Source organism: Crocodylus siamensis, chromosome 3, assembly GCF_052110815.1.
Source record: "Crocodylus siamensis isolate JL-2025a chromosome 3, ASM5211081v1, whole genome shotgun sequence".
NCBI classification, from domain to species: domain Eukaryota; kingdom Metazoa; phylum Chordata; order Crocodylia; family Crocodylidae; genus Crocodylus; species Crocodylus siamensis.
In genome coordinates, this window is record NC_143397.1 from 122591804 (window position 1) to 122613915 (window position 22112).

Sequence of the window (22112 nt, forward strand, 5' to 3'; positions counted from 1 at the left end):
TACAGGTTTTCCTCACTTTGTGCTGTACGTGCATTCCTGGAAAATGGTGCATAAACTCAAATTTCCAAAAAAAGGAACCCACTTTACAAGGTAACAAATAGAGATACATTCCAAGACCTCAACTGTACTGACCCCCAGACCCATTTCTACCACTTTTACAAAACAATTTTGGTACTCACCAACAGAAGACAGTATACACAAGCACAGGATGATAGTGAATGTTACCATAATGGGGATGGCAAATACAAAAACACGTGTTGCAGACAATGAGCAAGGAGCACAGATCCACACAGGAGATTACATTTTGGTGCACGTCACTCCCACAATGCACCGCACAAAGCAGCTGACTATGGGTTTCCACCACACAGATCACGTAAGAGTGAATTTATCTCTCTCATTACAAATGTTTGGTATAAAAAGGGTCATCGCATAAGAGCAAATTCACACATACAGAACCTGCATAAAGCAAGGGAAACCTGTATAAACTGCATGAATTCAGGTAAGAGAACTGTTGTAGTCATTAGAGGATGTGTTGATATTAAACTAAGTCTTTTGCCACCCCTTCTACATATATCAGTTGCTGTTTTTGTCAATATTTCCTGCATGAGCTGCCATTCTCCCTCTAAGTTACTAGCTCCTGTATACTTTTATCTTCTTTCCAGAATATTTTTCTCTGAACTTCTGTTTCCTCTCATCCATTTTCACAGTCTATTTTTCCTACTGTTTCACACTTTTTTCTCTTTCCTACTGTTAACTGTGTGAAATCTAGTCTATGCTGAGCAGTAAACATTTCTCCTAGTATGACCTTCGGCCTTCTGTCCTACCAACTGGACATTTAAGTGGACTTAGGAGCTCCATTCAAGTCCCTGGAAATCTATTTGCCTTTTGTAACACACCATCATTTGACCCTTAGACCAAGTCACTTAAAAGCAGGGAAATGGGGAACACACACTCATCCACCTTTTTTATTAATAGTTTTTCAGGAATCCAAACAAGGTGCAATAGGATTTTATTTAGGTCCTTTTACGCATTTAATAGGTGAAATAAAATCTGGTTCTTATCATTCTGCTGACTCCTGTAGGTAACAAGGTATCAGGTTATATTAGGTCAAATCATGCCTTAACCTTCTCTCTAATGAGCTAAATAATTTGAGGTGGTTGAATCTTTTACCAGAAGCCATGTTTTCCAATACTTTAATCAGTTTCATGGTTCTTCTTTGCATTCTCTAGTTCATTAGAGAATCTTTGTATGCCTGTCTATATTTTACTCAGTCTTCCTGAGCTCCACCATTTTAAAAGCCTCTCTCCTTCATTTTCCATATGTTCCACAGTCAATAACGTATGCAAGACCTCACACCCTCCTTTATGCTCTCTCCCTCTATGGAAATAAAGTAGTGAGGACAAGGTGAGGGATTTTGGACAATGTGAGAATGCAGTTTCATGTGAGAACGGTTATAAACTAATGAAGGTTATAATCTCCTTGGGGCAGAACATCATTTCATAAAGACTATTTATTCTGTGGTTCAGAACAAGTTTCTCATACTGGTATTCAATACGGTAGGCAACGTTGCTTTTTCAAAGCATTTCCTTGTGCCCTGAGGTAGAATATGATATTTTTATTTCCATATTCTGCCTGTTGTCTCTATCATCTGAGACAAGCACTTTTCAAGAGTGGGAGATGGTAGCCATCTAAGAACATTTCTCTGTTAAATGCATATAAAATAAAAACCTGTTACTGTAAAGAAAGTGTCTCCAACAACACCATATCCAATTCAGAATCACAGTATATCGTTGTAATATTCTTGTGAGTGTTTTCACCCACTTTGCTATTTTAATTTTCAAGTAGCGTGAATGGTTAAAAAGCAACAGCTGCAGAACAGCATGATTTTGTGATGCAAGGCAAGTGGTGAAGATTTAAGTTATTTGTCACTAAACATCCACCCTTGCTTCTGACTTGGGAAAGGACAGAACAAATCTTATCTATGTTTGGACATTCCAATTAAATATAGTTGCCTACCAAAATTAACAAGAATTAATGTGTAAAACTAGCTTGTTTGTCATGTGCTTTCTTACATATTCTTCTCAAGATAGGCTTTTCTTTAAGTCTTTGAAGTTGTACAAAGATGAAAGATGAAGATTTCATATTCTCCATGGTCAAATAAGATGATACCATCATCCAATTCTGCCCTAACCAGCTCTGAACCAATGGCCAGATTCTGTCTTTGGGTGAACACATACATTCACAGAATTTAGCTGCAGGTGTCATCAGGAAACAGTCAATTTACCTGACAAATGATAAAACATATCCTCTGATGTAAAAAAAATTCTGGACTCTGCCAATATGCCAATCAATAGACTGTGGATGATGAATCATCAAACAAATATTCAAGGGCATGAAAAAAACTCAAGACTCTGCCAGCATGCCAATCAATCAGAGATTGCCTGAAGAATCACAGAACACAGAGACAAGTTAAAAAATTTCTGGACTCTGCCAGGATGCTGGGCCAATCAATCACAGTGTGCCTGATGTATCATGAAACACACTCCGCAACATGTCAGCACACATACGCAATTGGCACAGCTCTCATCACCCTGAGTTTGTCTTACAGTTAAATTGACTGAAGGTGAGTTATAGAAATGTTGTTTCTCCCGCCTATTGACCTTCACAACCTGCCAGTCTTAAATTCTCTTAGCCTGTCTTTGGTTAAAAGTGAAGATTTCAGACAAGGGCTCAAGAAGGTAGCAAACATATTTTTGATGTCAAATAGGTTGTTAAAACACAAGTGAAGTTGTTGAACACGTATTTTAACAAGAGAATGGACATGTACAAAGTTGTACCTCTCTTCAAAGTCTGCCATTTTACTTAAGAGAATGTTTGTCAGAAACAGCAAGGCCTATTCAACACTGAAACCAAAGTGTTTTGTTCTAATTCCCTAACTTAACTCTTGCTTCTATCGCAATTTATTATGTAGAGGATGCAATGTCACTAATATTGTTTTTTTGTTTCACAGCCACCACATTCCATGTTGCTACTGTTGAGTTGCAGCATATCAAAATAGCCTAGACCAAGTGAAACATTGGCTATATGTCTCTTCTTATACTGATTTTACAACACTTGGACAAATATTTTCTGTTATAGGGTTGGGGGGTCTTTTTAAATGATGAATCACCTTTTTCCTAAATATTTTTTGACTTTCCATTTTTTGGCAAAAAACTTAAAACAAAAATATTGGTAAAAATAGTACGATTCCAAAAAAACAAGTTATCTTTTACATTTTGAATTCACTAAATCCTAAAATTTTAAAGTTAGAAAAAGCAGAAAAATTCTACAAAAAATATTGAAAATAAACCCCACATTTTCAATTCTTTTCAATATTTTTGCTGAAAATACTTGCCATTTTCTTCCCAGTTCTAAAGTATAAGAACTCAATTTAATGGAAGTGTCCCCATTTACTCTGTTGATAATGAGAGGAGATTCATTTTCTTAGGGAAGAATTCTGTTTCACCTAGCAGGGCCTGATTCTAGCACAGGGAGCTGGGCCCTAGGGGGCTGAGCCTGGTGCGTGGGAGCCAGGCAAGGTTGTGATGGGGCTAGGCAAAGCACGGCCTGATCCTGTTGCATAGGGTTCAATCTGGACTGCAGACTGGCTCTACACTACTCATCTGGTACTAGGGCTGGACATGAGCAATACTGACCTAAGCGGAAGGAGGAGACCTGGGTTCTAGTGTCTCCTCTTCCTGAGGGCTTGGCCCTTCCTCCCCCAACTTCTCCACTTTGCAGGAAAGTGCCATAGGTAGCAGGCTAACAAGGATGCTACACAGGGGTGCTTTGTCTCTCTTGTTGAAGCTTTTCCACTTTGTGTAAAATGTTTAATATTTGTAATAGCAGGAACTGCATACCAGAGCCACTCTTTCCAAGCAGATGTGCTAACCAATGGCCTACAAAGCCACACTCACTCTGATCCACTGAATATTTAAATGTTAACATGCAAAGGGAAGAGACATAGCCCCCCCTTTAATCCTCTATAATCTGATGGCTAGAGCAGCCTTATTGGAGATTGTTATTTATTTGGCGTATGCAGTTTCAGCATATTGTTTCAGCCATCTTCAGATGATGTCATTACCAGTGGGAAGAGCTGGAAGGCCACCAAGTAGCATTGTAAATGGACATGAGCCAACTATGTGGGATGTGGTTTGAACTTGTACACAAGGACATTTGTTGTAATTGTGAAGCCCCTGTTGGTGTAAGTTCGAGGCACAGTGACCCTGTTCAGTTTGAAAATGATTCAGAAGTGTCCAATAACAGTGTTGCCAGTTAAATCCTGGTTGACTGACTATAAGGTCAGAGATCATGTGGTGATTGTTTGTTGCTTGTGCTGATCATTCTTAGTGCCATTGAAAAAGTAAGGAAAAGTCAAAGGATTTTGAAAGGGTGTACCATATTGATGGTCTTGAGAGGAGCCAAACTACGGGCAGGTAGAATATGTTCCAGTGCACTGGTACCATATGATTATCGTAGAGTCTGGCTAGTATGCTTACTTCAGTATTTGTGCAGTGGAGATGCAGAGGAGTGATGTTACTGTGGACTGGTAACCATGGGAGTGGAGCAGGACGCAATTTGCCTGGCACAAGATGCATTGTAGCAAGCAGATTGGGTGCCCACTATTTTGCTGTGTGATAAATGAATCTGTATAGGGGCACAGTATTCTGCAACTGAGTAATACAGCGCAAGAGCAGCTGAACATAGTGTGGAGGGATTGACACCCCAAGTGGAGCTTCCAGCAAAGTCCAAACATGCATGGATGTTTGGTTCCCCAGGGACAACTAGTGGAGGTGCACCTTGTGCCACCCCATGTTGTCCACTGGGAACACCTGTGCCACATGCGCTCTGGTGCATGGCAAGTTACCCCAAGTGGGGTAGAGGAGGCTTGGGCCAGCACTGGGCTGGCCCCCGCAGCCTTACCAGGGGTTCTGGGGGGCCTCCCGGGCTGCATCTACATTGCTTCTGCTGCATGCAGCCTGGCTGGCAGTGGAGTGTAGCTCGAACCAGCCAGACTCTAGCTTTGGGCAGTGCACGCTGCCCACGTGCACCACTCTGCTTTTCTTTTCCCCCAGGTTTTTTGACCCCTTGATATCCAGGGGTCAAGAAAACCCTCCACCCTACTCCCTCGCAACATGGATAACAGCTTAACGTATGGTATGTAGTGCCGCAGACATGTCTGCAGTGCCATATACTGCATAGCCACGCTCATCTGGACACAGCCTACAAGTTTGGCAAGTAGGTTATTCCTTGTTTTGATTTTTAAAGCAGTTTTCTGGAAATGTGATTTATAAGTTAAAGCCTGGTCAAGGGTGACTCCAAGATAAACTGGGTGGCTTTCAGATTTGAGAGGCTGACCATTTAGAGTGATAGGGAGTGCATTTTTAAGCAGTACTCTGACACCAATCTCATGTCTCCATCAGGAGTGAGTTTCACACTTAAAAAGTCATGAGTTTGGGTGGCAAAGGCACTGGCATCAGCATAAACAAATTTTCATGAGCTGATTGCAGGCTGGTCATTAATGTACAGGTGGAAAAGGAAAGGTGCCAGTACTTATTTCTGAGGTAGGCCACTGGTTTGATGTCTCCAAGAACTAGTTCAGTTGGCCAGGTAGACTCTAAAACATTGACCACGTAGTAATATTTCAACTAGACAAGAGACCCAATGTGGTAGAATTCATGCTATTTTCACCAGAAGACCAGTAGGCCAGGCAGTATCATATGTTGCTGTTAAATCAAGGAAGATAACACCAGTCTTCAGGTTTTTCTGAAAGCCATTTTCAATTAAGGTGGTTAAGGCTAGAACTTGATTACAAGTGCTCTGGTCATGGTGGTATACCACTTGGTCTGGGCTTAGACCACAATCAATTACTGGAGAAATATGTTGCAGAACTAGTCTCTCAAGTGTCTTATAGCAGACACTCAGGAGGAAGATTGGGCGGTAACTTGCTGCTGACTGAATCAGTGCCAGGCTTGGGTAGGCCAATGATTTTTGCTCGGTGCCATGCTGATGGAATTCATCCTTCACACATAATATGGTTGAAGAAGAGTAGAAGCCAGTTACGAGCTCAAGGACACAAGATGTTTAAAAGATTTTCATGTCGTAACCAGTTGAAGTGCCCGATTTTGATTTGCACAGTCCAGAGTCAAATACTGTTGGAGAGAAGATCTTGGTTCTGAACATTTTGATGAAAATGACAACATTCTTCATATATTCTTTGTTCAAAATCCTTGTTTTGGAGGGTTTTCCACTTTCAGAAGGTGGCTGGTGGAGATCCGGGTTTAAGTCTCCTCAGTATACTTATGTGACAAAAAAATTAAGAAAAATGTATCATTACAATTCTTTCCATTGGAGTTTCATGGAAACCAAAAATGCTCTTTTTTTTTTAACATGTATATCCACCTTGCAGCAGATATACTAATGTTTGTAAATCCCTGTTCTGAGCTGCACCACTTTACTGGAAGCCAGCTATCCTACATTGCATTAACCCTGGTCACAATTTTATTAGACAAACTCCTCAAACTTATGAATGGCATCATGGAGCATGGTAAAGAGAGTCTTACTTGACCAGTTCTTTAATGTAAGTTCTGCAAATATTAAGAGTCACAGGAGGAGTTATTTTGCCATACCAAACACGCTTACTTTGTTGGTCTGAAAAAGTTTGGTGCCTAGTGCCAGTAAAAGCGATGTCCATAATTCCACCCAAAATACTATTTCAGGGAAAAGTCACGTTCTACAGCATGAATGGAGCAGCTACTATTATGCAGGAAGAAAAATGATCTCTTACCATTTTGTAGAACTACTCTTATCCCTATATGCCTAGTTATTATTCATTTCCTGTTTCTGCTGGACTGTAGCCTCCCATGTATTTTGCAGAAAGTGTTATTTCAAAGTGGCATGAGAACCACCACCAGACTTTATCATTGCTGATTCTGTAGACCCAGTTACTGCAAAGCAATGTGGACTAAGCCAAGCAGTTGATTACCCTGCACTCCTACTGATGTCAGCATGGTGGTTATGGAGGGTAACCTCCATAAACAGTAGGTTATCATGGGAAAAATGCTTGTGAAAAACTGAAACTGGTCAAATAATTTATTCATTACATTTCTATGAACTTTTTCATCAGCACAGAATATATCCATATGAATTTTAAATGTATTAAAAATAATATGGGATCAAATAATATATAAGTAATTCCTTTTTTTTAAATTCTTTTCACTATAGTAAAATCTATTCCACCACTGCATACTCCCAAGAATAACAGAGCTGCACTGTCTCTTCTTCAGAACAAAATGATGGTGGAAATAAAAGGTAATGGAGAAATTTAAGTAGAAAATATTGCTCTTGACTCATTGATTTCAAGGACAATCCTGTATTTCCTGCTGAGATACACCAGACAGTTCTACTCCTTCCATTCTATTCCCTCAGCTCATGTAAGTCAGTGCAGCACTGCTTATTGGCACCATCTGAGAATCTGGCTCTATACATTAATTAGCAACAACTGCATTATTACAGAGAGTGACCCACCCAGCCTCATATTCTGTCTCATTTTGTGAAGTGTAAATAAGAGGGGCTGACATTTAATATGGGATCAATCATCTTGAGCTATTATGAAGAACACAACCCTAGATTCTCTAAGCAAAATTTTTCTGTGTAGTATTTAAAAAGCAATCAACTGATCTAGTTCTTTCTGTGAAGAAAAATATATGGCAAAAATCTTTCTGGTTGATTAATAATGCTAACTTTTCCCTTAACCATTCTATTGTAAAACCATGTCCAAGGAAGACACAGCAGAGTTGGAAAAGTGAAACTCTCCACAGTTTAAGAATCAGCAGTGCCTCTTTGTATATATATGCTGTACAATCCCAACAAATGTCTGTCAGATCTGCATAGCTGTCTTTCTGTCACTTTTGGTCACCACACTGGGTGTGTCTACATGAGAAACTACATTGCTGTAGTGACAAGCTACAGTGACATAGTTAATTGCTACGGCAATGTAGCATCAGCAGGCACAAACCATGATGCCACCATTACTGCACAGTAGCAATGAGTTACTGTGCATTAGCTTGTTGCCACTGTGCAGCAGGGTCAAAAATGACTCATACACCACTGGGACTGCACAGTGCTCACTGGGACTGTGCAGTACCGGCAGATCACGGGTTATTTTTGACCATACTGCACAAGCAAATACTAAATTAAGAGAAAAATTTCACTCCTAATCTACTGGGGAAAGAAACTCTTTTTCTTTGACAAGTTTTCCCCCAGTATCTTCTCTTTCGCATATTTCTTTGATTGGGTTTGGGTGCTGCACACAGATAAGAAGCACTTCCAAAACCAGCAGCAGGGATGAGCTGAAGAAGGGCACTCTGTACCCCAAGCTTGCCAAAATCTCCTCCAAATATACAGTTGGTCAAATAAAAGTTATCACAAAAAACCCTTGCCTCTTATACATTTCCTGTACCATTGTGGCTACAATGCCACTTCAGCCCTACTATTTATAAAACCTAAGCATAGGGTTGTGTATCTGAGTTCCAAAGATATATGAATACAAAATAAAGCCCACACAATTCTCATAGCACAATCCCCTCTCTTTAAAAAACAAGGCCCTAGTAATATAGAAGTCAAAAGCCTAAGATTGTTCTTTCTGGTGATAAGCCAGCATTCTTTAACTTTGCTCCATCACAAAAGAAACAAAAAGTGATGCCAAAGGTATGAATTTTTTAAGAAATCAAGAGTAAAACACATAACACTTTCCAGGGTGAAGAGGCATGGATCCAGCCTCCATATTCAGCAGGAATGGTAGACTACCTTCATACATTATTGCAAGTGCAGACAGAAGTTACAACTTTCACATGATCTGGCCACAGAAAGCAGATTATAGCTGTTACTAAACACAAATTCATGGCTGCAAACAGCTTCAAAAATAGCCAACTGGGTGAAAATCTGACCCTTCATTGCATGAGGTATCAGATAAAAACATTTCAAAATATAACTTGTGTCTGCTGAGCTCCCAGTTTGTCCCTGTTTTCAGAATGGGAGGGGGAAAGGGAGTGGAGGGAGTTCAGTACAGGGTTCTTTTTATAGATTCATAGATATTAGGTTCAGAAGGGACCTCAGTAGGTCGTCAAGTCCGACCCCCTGCCCTGGGTATAAAAGAGCCCTGGGGTCAGAGGACCCCAGCAAGCTGCTTGTCCTGTCTCCTCTTGAAGACCCCCAGGATAGGGGAAAGCACCACCTCCCTTGGAAGCCAATTCCTGATTCTGGCAACCCTTAGTGTGAAGTTCTTTCTAATGTCCAACCTAAATCTGCTCTCCATCAATTTTTGGTCATTGTTCCTGTTACGGCAGGGGGTGCCCTAGTAAATAGAGCATCTCCTATTCCCTGCTGCCCTCCCCTGATGAATTCATAGGCAGTCACAAAATCACCCTCACCCTTCTCTTGTGAAGGCTGAAGAGATCCAGGTCCCTCAGTCTCTCCTCATACGGCATTGCCTGCAGCCCTCTGACCATATAAGTGGCCTCCTCTTACCCCTCTCAAGATTCTCTACATCCCTCTTGAAGTGTGGCACCCAGAACTGGACACACTACTCCAACTGCAGCCTGACTAGTGCCACATAAAGAGGAACCATCACCTCCCTGGACCTGTTTGTCATGCATCTGCTAATCTGCATTTACCTTTCCCTGGAGGGTGGGGTGGATATCTTGGATCCACTCTGAGGTGGGAGACTCCAATTCACCCACTCCATCTTTCAGCACCAGCTGGAGAGCCCCAAGAATGAGCTCCCTACACTGCCTTCCTCCCCTCCCATTGTGAAAACAGCAAGCACTGTTTGGAGCAAGCCAGGTTTGCAGTCATGGGATAGTCATTAAAGTGGAAGAGAAGAAAAGCTGAGAGTAGAGGACAGAGTGGAGGGATTTAATAGCATGGCTATCAGAACACTGGGGGGTGGGGGGGAAGAGTGGCACAAACACAGCAAGCATTTGTACCAAGGACTAGAAAGTCTAGTAGGGCCAGGATCCAAGTCAGGGGAGAATCCAAACAGCGGAGTATGTAGCTGAGCCAGGAATCAGAAAACAGCAAATCTGCAATGGAAACCAAGCTGAAAATCATGGTCAAGATAGCTTCCAAGACAAGGAGACAAGAAATCCAGGGAACTGGGGAAGCAGACACAAACAGAAACTGGGCAAGGGCATGGGCAGAGAACAAGACTGAAACTGGATCCAGGGCAGAAACTAGAGACTGGGAAGACTCTGAAAACCATGGCTGGAGAGATGCTGGGCTAAAAACTATTTTAGGAATTAGGTCCAGTGTGCAGTGATAATTAGGGCTGCTCTTAATTTTTGGGCCACAGCTCATCAGGCAAACCAGCTAAATGGGCAACCTGCACAGCTGTGGCTAGGTCTAACTCACTGATCAGGATACCTAGTATTCTGCTGAATGCCTTTCATGCCTACTGAGGGGACTTAAACATTTACAGCAGGACAGTCACCAACTCCAAGGAGTTTGCTGGCCCGTACGTAATTCAGGTATGCAGTGCAAGAGCAGATGAACATAGCATGGAGCCATTGGCACCCCAAGTGGAGCCTCCAGCTAAGTCCAGACATGTGTGGATGTTTGGTTCCCCAGATACAACTAGTGGTGGTGCACCTTGTGCCACCCCCAATGTTCTGCTGGGAATGCCTGTGCCACATGCACTCTGGTGCATGGCAAGTTACCCCAGGTGGAGTAGGGGAGGCTGGGTCCAGCACTGGGCTGGCCCCAGCAGCCATAACTTGAGTTCCGGGGGGCCAGTCAGATATGGTGTTTGATTAATTTTACCTGGAGGACCTTCATGGAATTGCTCTGAAAGTATGCTTTTGTAAATTATTTTTTCACTTCACCTAAGAAAGATAGAACTAAATACTTTATTATCAAACTGTAAAGAAATGGCATTGTATTTTGTACTTCTTGAAGCACTGTGTAGAAATACTATGTATTGTGATATATTTTGCAAGACATGTAAAAAATGTGCTATAAATGTTCACTTTTCAATCAAACTAATACCCAATTAGCTTAAATGCCTAGAAAAATCTTTGTAAACTTTTCTAGAGGATGTTTTTGGCATTAGGCATTCATCACCTTAATTTCCTTACCTGAAGGATCTTCTAAACTCCTCTCATACATAGAAGAAATTGGCTCAAGAAAAAATATGTCGTTGGACAATGGGAGGCAATATGTATCTAATTCTGATGAGAAAAAAATTCCTTTAAGCATCTTCCAAAAACACTAAAATATATGCACAAGTTCGTCCAAGTAGGGAAAGAGCTAATACTTGCTGTCTTCTACATGGTGTTTTACTTTCTGGCATAATTTATTTATGTAACTTCTGTCCTCAGGGTGCTTAGTTGTTCCATTTAGGCATAGTTCTACTGTGGGGACAATGAAGACTGGCACACCATCAGGGAGGGGACTTATAGAAGAATTGTGACTAAGGGAGGCTGAATTCCTTCCTGACATCCCTTCCAAATAGGGAAAAGGTCATCACATACTGCTATGTCCTGTAATACAACTATTTGCCCTGTCCCTCCCTTAATAGTGTAACTGTGGCGAGGGGGGGGGGAGGGAAATGTGGCAGCAACCCTGGGTGCTCCCTTTGTGGGTGGGGGAGAGGGGAAAAAACAGCCACCACTACAGCTGACTACAATGCTGCCAGCAACACAACAGCTGCCACTGCTCTGTGTACAACTACCTAAGGCACAGAGCTGCCGTGGTTTGCCACTGCCCCAACCCTCACTACTGCCACTTCCTCCTCCATTTTTTACTTCTGGGCCAGTAAAGGTGGAAGTAAGCAAGGATGAAGCTAGGTCACCCCATTATCACCACTCCCTCTTGGGGGGTTAACTACCCTTGGGAAGCAGGAAAGAAACAATGCTTCTATTCACCTGAATTCAGTGGTGACAAGTATGCCTCACCAATTCTTCAGTGGCAGATGGAAGGAGGAAGAAGAATTGTTTTGCCACATATTCCCATAAGGCCAAATGCAGCTTCTGCTATAGGGAAGGAGACTCAGAGAAATGAAAGGTCAGGCCGAGAACATCTGAGGTAAGGAAAACGATTGTTTGCTAATAACAGGTTCCAGTTTCTTTGAATAGTAGATGAATCTAGAGCATCAATATGTGACTTCAATTATCTAAATATGAAGTGGCAAAATTTTATATAGGGACACAGTTGAAAGAGTAATTTCATACAATAATAAATGACTAAGTTTACGACAATCCTGTTGCAAAAAAGGCAAACAGTATACTGGGTTGTATTAGTGGAGTGTCACCTGCAAATTGATTCTTCAGCTCTGTTCAGTACTGGTGAGGCCTCACCTGGAGTATTGTATCTAGTTTTAGACTCCACACTTCAGAAAGGATTTGCACAGATTGGAGAGAATCCAGCATGGAGTGAGAGAAATGATTAGGGTCCTGGGAAGCAAGACTTTGTAGGAAAGGCTGAACGAACTAGGGTTCTCTAGTCTGGAGAAGAAAAGATGGAGGGTGGGGGGTTATATAACAGACTTCAACTGCCTGAAGGGCAGTTATAGAGAGGATGAAGATGAGCTTTGCTCTGTGGCCATAGGGAACACGGCTAGGAGCACTGGCTCCAAGCTGCAGAAGAAAAAATTCATGCTGGAGATTAGGAGGAACTTTCTAACTATGAGGATGGTCAAGCTTTGGAGCAGGCTACCTAGAGAAGCTATGGAGTCTCTATCCCCAGAAATTTTTAAAGGTAGATATACTTGGCTGGGATAGTTTAATCGGCTCTTCCAGCTCTACTTTCCTATGATCCTAAGACTGCTTCATGGAAGTTGAAAATGGAAGGAGCTATGCAATCGTAAGTAACACACTTGAGCTCATACAAGAAATAAATGTTATAGGTCCTTATTCCCATAATTGAAGTTAATATCCTGGTGGATGGATCATAACAAGAACTAATAATTTGTCACTGAATTCTAGGAAATAAAAAAAACCAAAGGGAAAGCTAGTTAGTTCTTTAAATCAAAGCTTATGGAATTAAAAACCTTATCAGACAGATTATGGAAAAATGTAATGCTAGAGTCACAGAAGCCTTGCAAAGCCCTAAACAAAAAAAGCAACAACACTAATGTGGTTAAGTAACTAGACACAGGGGGCACTTTTACACGTACTCCAGGGGAGAGTGGTTGGTGCTGTAATTAGAGTGGCTCACTCTAATTAAAGCACCACCACATCTCCTATATCAGCACCCTTATGCTTAAAAATGGTGGCAAAGGCTCTGAACTAAAACGTGTTTGATGAGCGAGACAGAGGAGGCTGCTGGAGCACAGCAATTGCCCCACTCCATTAGACTCAATTAAGTCTGCTCCAACGCACTGGAATTCCAGTGTGTCAGAGCAGACTCCAACTTGGGCATAGGCACCCAAAGTTTTATTTAATTTGAAGAAGTAATCATTTAAAAAGAGGAAACTAAACACATTATACCTGTGTGTTCAAAAAGAAGCACGTCTGGACACATCTACACGAGATGCTTTACTGAGCAACAGAATAATTTGCTGTGTAGTAAAGCATCACTGTCTACACATGTGCAGCAATTAGGGCACAGTAGACTGATTTATTGTGCTGAATAGTCCCATCAGATACAAGTGGTATCTGGCAGTGCAGTAAATTACTGCACTTAAACACACATGTAGACAATGCATACAAATAAGTGAAATCAATGACATCACTTCTATTTTGTAAACAGCATGTGATAGGGTGTTAGGTTATATTTGAAAGGGCAGAGCAAATCACACTGAAAATATTATAATGACATAATAAATAAATATCAGCGGGACACTAGATGAATCCTGTCTTTGCATGGAAATTGAATCAGGTCTTCATGTTGTGAAGAATATTCTTTGTTCTTCTAGGACAATATCAGTTGGGAATGATTATCCGCAAGGGGCAAACGTAGCAACTTTTCTAAGTTTCTGTGTGTGTTGATGATTTTCAAAACCACTCACATACATATTCCTTTTCTGGGAGAAGCCATACAACATCACCAGAAAGGCCAACCCATTTTAGTATTAGCAAACTAAACCAGGGGCTCTTCACAGATAATCTGCTGTTTCCGGACAGGGAGTTGAATAAGGGAGCTATTAGCTCAGAGTCAAATCTTAAGGTATCCTCTTCACCTCGGGTATCATACTCAGAGAGCTGGCAGTCCCTGAGGTAAACTCAGACCCAGCCCAAATTATGGTTCTTGTATTGCTTATTTATTACTAGGTAATGCATTTATTCTAATATAATTGAGGTGGATCTGTTCAGATGTGGTGTAAGCAAACTCAGATCAATGTAGTTACATCTGCTTACCTTATGTCTTTAAATGGCTCAAAGCACTCATTTGAAAAACTACTCCGTATTAGGCCCTGAATGAATGTGATATAACCTAGGTGTACATTCTGTTCTTGGGATAATATCTTAAAAGGAACTACTATTTTTCTAATACCTTTTCCAGGTTCATATACAATTATTTCCTTGGGTTCCTCTCCTTGGGCAAAATAAAAATTCTGTAACCAACGTCAGTCTGTGAACTTGCAATAGGTGGCACTGTTGTAATGAAAGCCTATAAAAAGTGGATGGCGGTTTTGGAGAGAATGCTAGAAATTATTTTGTATATACTTATAGGCTACCCGGAACAGTTTAACAGTTATGTGATGTTACCATGGTTAAATTTTTAATGGTTTCAACAGCTAGAATATTTTCCCCTAGCTTAACTAAAATAACTGAAAAGTAGGTCAACCACTCTAATTGCAATGGGAACAGCAGTTTATGAGCAAATTGAGTGAGAGATCATCTAGTTAAACTGGCTTTTATTATTTTTTATGTAACTGAGGTTGATGAAGAGCGTACTTAAGCTAATTGTTTGTTGATTGGTTGGTTGATTAGTTCATTGTTTTTTTCTTGTTCTACCACTGTAAACAATATATTGTATAGGCTTGTTAGGCATTTATTGTTGTAGAAATTAATTTGGGGTCAGAATCTGATAGCCTTACTCGCAGTGAATAGTTATATTTTTATCTTGGATACCTGGCATGGAAAACAATGGAATCTGTCAAAAAGCATGGTGTTACTCTGAGTGATAAGGGTTCCAGAATTATTTAGAAGCAATGAAACAATCTGACTCTTTCAAAAATAATAAACCATAACTTTTTGTTGGTTCAAAAGGAAGGAACTGCAGTCCAGTCAGATCCATGCTGGATCAGACCACTGGTTCAGGACCCTGATTACAACAAAGGTGAACATGAGTTGCTGCAGAAGATGATGTAAGCAACTCCTGCCCCATTAACTATAGATGGCCTTATGTCCAGCAGAATGCAAGTTTATGTCCAAACCTATTGAGATTGTAGGTTTACAAAACCGGAGATTTACATGAACTCACTTGCTGTCAGGCCCTTCTGTCCCTGACTATAACTCCCTGACAACCCATAATCACCCCCCCCACAACTCCTATGTTCCCTCATTTCTCCCTGTCCCTAGCTTTCCTCCTTAGTCTTCACTTGATCCCAGCTCCCTGCTGGAATTTTCTCCACATCACCCCTTCTACATTGTATGCCCCTATCTCCACTTCTGAGCTTTTCTTCTATTTTTAAAATATCCCCCGATTGGATCTCAACATTGTCCTGGCATTTCCCTTGGGTTGCCCATGTCTGTTTTCCTTCATCTCTTTGGCTCCAGCATTCCAGTTCCCCATTGTTGTCCATGCTCTGACTCTTCCTCCCTTGTGTTCCTTTTCCTTTGTACTGCTCTGAATATCATTCCCACCCTACTGAGTTCACCCTCCTTTCACCTTAGGATTTTCTTTTGAAATCCCCCATAGTGATCTCCCCAAACAGCCTTCTGTTACATGGGCCCTGGCTCCCTGGTTCCAAAGTTCCATGTTCTGCCCGTATTTTTAAATCATTCAGGAGTCCTTCTAGTCTTCATGTTCTTGTTTATGGCCTTTTTTGTCACAGAAAAATGTATTTGTAATCCACCAAACACTCAAGGATCTAATTTTGATCTTTTTGCCTATATTAGTGTCATACTTGATGAATATCTCCACTGATGCCAATAGAAACACTTGTGCTGTAAGATGCTGAAAAAATGATCACTTAACCTAGCTAAATTATAACCCCATCATTTAACAATAATTCTAGCTGAAAACTAAAACTAATAAACTAGCAATCCTATAGTCTGTTCCTTTGACATACATGCCACATAAGGCGTGATACAGTGTTGTACCATCTGCTTGGTTCTATTCCTGCTCTGAGGTGACAGCTCTTGTTCTAGACATATATTTAGTGGAGATTTATCCTTCAGCACAACTTTGGCAACTCATTATGGAATCAGAGTCTGGCCTCCCTGCACTCCTTTTCCCACCTACCCAACTGTGGGGAGGGCAGTAGCAGTTTGGCAGAAGCTATTTCCTTCTTGGCACTGCTAGTTACCAACAAGGGGAGCAGCAAATGTAGAAGGATAAAAAGGGATCTTGTGTGCAGAACTGCTAAACAAGCCAGGACCTGGAACATATTTTATCCTGTTTGTTTTCAATTCAGCTCCACCTTTTGTTTGTCTTATATAGTTTAGAGACTGCTCAAGAAGCTCTAGCAACTGTAAATCTGAAAGGTAAATCGGGTAGAACTCAAAGTACCAAAAAAGACTCCAGAATCAACAATCTATTTGTTTCCTATTATTGTTGTTATTATAACTGTTATTCGTACTATAATACCACCAGCTAAGCATGTTAAGATACATTACAAGAGAAGGGAAAAAAAGGCATCTCATCTTTCATCCCATCTCCCATGAGATGAACGAGATTTCTGTCAAGATAACTGGTAACTCCACCTTAGGCTCGCTTCCCAGGTACCTAGTATGATTCATAGGAATAACAAAATCATATCAGTTTCTTCAAGGGTATCCTGCTTTTAGTCTTGCTTCATGCACTAGTTCTGGCCCTTGAACAGCAGGATCTTGAAGCTGAGCAGCTGAGGTTCCTTTTACTCCTTTATCTGCTCTATGAGCTTTACCCCAAGCTCCTACCTTGCACAGTCCATTCTGTTATGGCCTGTTTGTATTTATGGATTCAAAGGGAAGATTCCTAAATGGGGAAGACATAGGTGACATCATATGGGAAAGCAAAATTTAGAGGGAAACTGATACAAGGGTGATCTGTAGTGTGGTTGAAATTTCAGAGGTGACATAAAGAGATGGGAGTAAGTACTCCATACTGGACTTAGAAATGATCAAGTAAGAACTCAGGGGCCACATCTCCATGAGACACTGATTGTGCAGTTGTTACTACACTGTCATTTAGTGCTTCTATAAACAAGTACTAAATGACTGTGCAGTAACCCAAGTTACTACACAGTAGTGCCAACAAACACCTTTTTGTGATGCTACTGTGCAGCACTTAATACTACAGTAGAGTAGCATTGCATCATGCTTTTTGCCACACAACATAACTGCACAGTAGTATCAGGCTACTGCGCAGTCAGCATCTTGTGTAGATGTGGCTGAGGGAAGAAGAGAGAGGCATGCTAGGAAACCAAGAGACACTGGGTGATTCGTCATAATCCTTTTGGGAGGAGAAGGAGAAGGGACTGTTGTCTTCTAAAGCTGATAGAAGGGGAGGAAAAATAGACAAAGGGTCAGCCTGGCCAAGTGAGTCAGAGTCCATGTAAAGTACAGTAGGTGATGGTGTAAACTTCTTACAATAAACTTAATAAATTATATGGTCTTCCTTCCAAATTAGATAAGGAACAAAATCCCTATTTTTACCATTTTTTTCTATAGCCTGGGATACACACGTAGCATCTATTTTCACATGCTTCAAAAGAAAGGACAACACAAATGTAAGCATTGCTGAACTTCACCTATATCATTATGCTAGTCTTCTGAAATTAAGCAGTCTGTAATAGAAAATTGTTTCAGTATTCACAAAATGATCTCTAAAGGCAAGTTTCTGCATACATACATTATGCTACATACCATATAGACCATGCTTGGTGGACAAGGAGTTTCTCAGCAAGAGGTATTGGACAGAAGATCTAATTGGTACTGTCAAAAAAATCTGTTGCCACTTTTCTAACTCAGTAACTGTGCACAAAGCATTAAAATCTGTACAGCTGGCAAAGCTTTCCTTCTGACCCATAAAATTGCTGGTTCAAATATTATTCTTTCAATTGTGGACTAATTAAAAAGTCTTGTTCTTATTGTGAAGCGCATTCAGACTGCAACTCATAATGTTATTAAGAGAGACAAACAAGATTCTGCTTCAAGTCCAAGCATTTGTTTCCTACTAAGGTGACTTCATATATTTGTTAACTAATTTTTTGTCTTTTGGGGGGAAAGGTACCAGTTGGATACCCTGGAAGTCTTCTTTTTGTTCACTATATAGATAACCTATTCATAACAGAAATGCATGCTTTCCCATGATGCAATGTCCAATTCTCTCAGCCTTGATTCAGGAGGTTTATTCAAGAGATGACATGTTAATTCATTTTACTTGCCCATCCAGTCTTTGTCCTCCCTACTGAGATTTTTTTTGTCACTAAAGGTCAAATCCTGTTTCACCTTCACATGTCTAAGTGGCTTACATAAACACATACAGCAGTGTTTTGCACTTACACATCATTTGGATTTTGTGGGGTAATAGGATTGCCTAGCTTGGGTTAGGGGAAAAAAATAATTCACACACTCTAGCACTTGCCCATGAAACCCAGGTTCTCCCCAACCTCCCCCATCCAAATGCAGGGTGGGGCTGAACCTCTGTTTCCTGCTTCCCAAAAGAATACTCAGGCCACAGATTAGGAATCACCTAACCTATTCTACACTCCACCTCATGAAGCTGACCTACTGCATTCTTGCATTTAATAGTCTTGGATAAAGTGGATAAAAGGCAGTGGGATAGTTTTTGCCCTGTTGGAACCAAGTTGCCTACTCTCACATTTAAAAATGCCCCTTAATTATTTCAAACGTGTTTCCATAGCCCATTCTCAGATTTCCTATACAGTTACTATAATATTCTAGCACTGTACCTGGATCAATCCAAAACAGATTTCTACAGTGTCCATTCACTACTACACACTTTAATTACGATTTTTATTTATTTGGGGGGTTTCCAGTGCAAAAGCATGTTTTCCTCTTGACTGCTTTGTGTTCTCACATATATTGTGAGAGAAAGGCTGACCATACAACTCACTCAAGGACCCACATTCCACAACACATGGCTGTCTAGTTGAAACCCAACAGGGAAATTACCTACTTACTTAGATTCAAGTTGAGCACCATATCACACATTGGCTATGAAGCCATTTGGTCCTGTCACAGATCTTATTGACTCTTTCCAGAGTACTGCCTCTACTCCACCATGGCAGAAAGCACTCACTGCAATGTTATCCAACTGCCAGGCAATCCTCCTTCCCATGATTCTGCTGCATACCACTGTAAATGCAACTAATGCAACTCATTCTGAGAATGGACCAGAGTTGGTGAAAAACTTTTCATTAAAATAGTTTTGGGGAGGAAAATTGGATTTTTGACTAAATTACGTCATCTGCTTTCCATGGAAATTTGAACTTTTTGTAGAAAAACTGAACACTCCAAAACTGTAAGTTTTCTGGGTTTTTAGCTGAGTTATTGCAGATCAAGAAGTTTTTCAGGTATCCTGCTTTCAAAATATATCTTTAGTTATGAATCAGCATCTCAGAAAAGAAAAAGATGAGAAAATCCACACCCATGAAAGGTGTAAGGTGTAGACCAAGGAGAAAATCTTGGTTCCACTGATCAGAAGAAGCATTAACATTTACTTCCATGGAGCTAGGATTCCCCCTTAAGCTATATTATTTGTGAAGACCTATGTTAAGGCCTGATTCTCCATTGTCTTAAGTCTTTTGCAGATACTTCTGTTTGTGAAAAGAAAGAAAATGCTGGGTGTATACCCCAATGAAATAAAATTTGTAGTTTTCTACAGCAATTTTACATGAATGTCACTGACTACACAAGGTGTCATGCAGTGAAGAATCAGGCCAGCTGTGACATAGTAACAATCTTCCCATTACAAAATTGCCCAGGAGTCCCTTGGCCTTTCAGACTAGTGCATCATAAACCAGTTGCTCACAACAAACAGCACAGTGCTTCATAAAAATATCAAACAGTATAAAATGTGCACACTTCAGAATTACTTTTCAGACACTTTGTTATTTAAGAGGTAGAGGTGAAAGCATAGTGCTACACCTACAAAAAGTAATAGTAGTCTAGTAAACAGACAATATGGTAATAATATTTTATGTATGCAATAGAAATGTCTGGAGTAATTCTGAAAAATGTCATCCCAATGTGTTGGGACTGATTTACTGCATGCCTTTATTAGCAAAAATTCACGTAAGACCATGTAGGAAACTTGTTCTAACATAGCAAAAACGTTGCCGTTATTAGGTATTAGTTTGTCATATCCTCTTCTATGAATTTTGGCAATGTCCTTAGGCTTATTTTTTCTGTGTTTCAATCAATTAGTAATGCTGTGGCTGGTTTATGTCTCAATTTTCATGCATATTGGTAGGCCTCAGGATTGGTTTGTGCATGAGTCTACATTAATTTGAATCGTGCTCCCTTCCAGCTACTTTGTATACATAATGTATATAAGTATGTATGTATGTATGTATATGTGTGTGTGTATATATATATATATATATATATATACACACACACACACACACACATATATATATATATATATATATATAGGTGTGGCACATTTTACAGGCTCTCAAGGTACACCAGGGTGCTGTGGTACCCTGGCTGAGAATCTGAGAATCACTGGGCACATATACATGAGACACTTTACTGCACAGTAGAGTAGTTTATTATGCAGTAAGCATGTGTGTCTACACATGCACATGCTTACTGTGCAGCAAACTGTTCTACTTATAAGTAAATTTGCTACCTTCAAATGCAAGTAGCAAATTTACTCCCAAGTAGTTACTGCAGAGTAATGTATATGTAGATGCTAACTAAGAGTAAATTCGCCCACAGTCAGTCCTACCACTAGGGGGCCAGCCTCAGCACAGTCCCAAGGCCCCAGGGCTGGGAGCCTCTCATGCCCAAGGGCTGGGTCAGTTCTATGCTAGCCCCAGCCCCACCCCCAGCCCTAGGCCCTTAAAAGCCTGCAGGCACTCTGGAGTCCTGGAGTACATGCGGGGATCCTGTGGCCACACCTGACCACTGCGCCTCCTGCACAGGCCACAGGGCAGCAGAGGCAGCCAGTCTGAACCCTGGCACTGCTCTCTGCCACCGCAGTGCCATGTGCCTGCCAGGCTTTTTCCTCAAGAGTAAACTGCTCCTGGATCAAATGCATGTGTAGAAGCACCCACTGATTTAGAGAGCCTTCAACATTACCTATGTACATAGGTAATCTAGAATGTTAACATATATATGTGCACGCGCGCATGCGCACGTGTGTATGTGTGTGTGTGTGTGTGTGTAATGTTGGAGAGGCTAAATCAGTGATTCTCAGCTAGGGTACTTGTGGCAGTGAGGAGCTCCCTGCCCGCCCTAAAGATGTTCTGGGGACCTGAGAAAAAGGCCCCGAAGACAATAAGTAGTGCCGGAAAAATTGCTCTGAGCACAAACACTTACCTCGCTGCACACAAGAAGGGAAAGAACAGGATGCGGGGAGAACACAGACCCCAAGATTTATCAGTTCCTGTCAGTTCCAGTTGGCTGGGTATGTGATGGAGAGCAGTTTAAAAATGTGTCCAGTAACAACTGCAGAGGAGAGAGGAAGACAGGGATAGAACCAGAAGAAGTAAAAAAACAAAAAAATGCTTGGACTATGCCCCAGCAGGGGCAAAGGAGGAGAGTAAGGAGCTTTCTCCTTCTGAGACTCAGAGAAGTCTCTCTACTTACCTGAATTCAGAAGAAAGAAGACACTGTGGCAGGGCTCAGAGGGTTACCAATTACTCAATCCAGGAAAACCTGCAGAGCCCAAAGACAACTAACTGTGAGTGGTAGAGTTGCAGGACTGGGGATCCATGAGAAACCAGAATCCCA

The 22112-nt window shown here is 41.0% G+C and overlaps 1 long non-coding RNA gene across 1 annotated transcript in view; it reads right to left on the reverse strand.

Moving 5' to 3' along the window:
- Positions 1 to 21725: 21725 nt before the first annotated feature.
- Positions 21726 to 22112, reverse strand: part of LOC149868755 (uncharacterized) — a 94575-nt gene continuing 94188 nt past the window's right edge. The window contains exons 5-6 of the long non-coding RNA XR_016441325.1: positions 21969 to 22037; positions 21726 to 21827 (exon numbers count right to left, since the gene is read on the reverse strand). This is a non-coding gene — a long non-coding RNA (uncharacterized LOC149868755). The remainder of the gene's footprint in view (positions 21828 to 21968; positions 22038 to 22112) is intronic.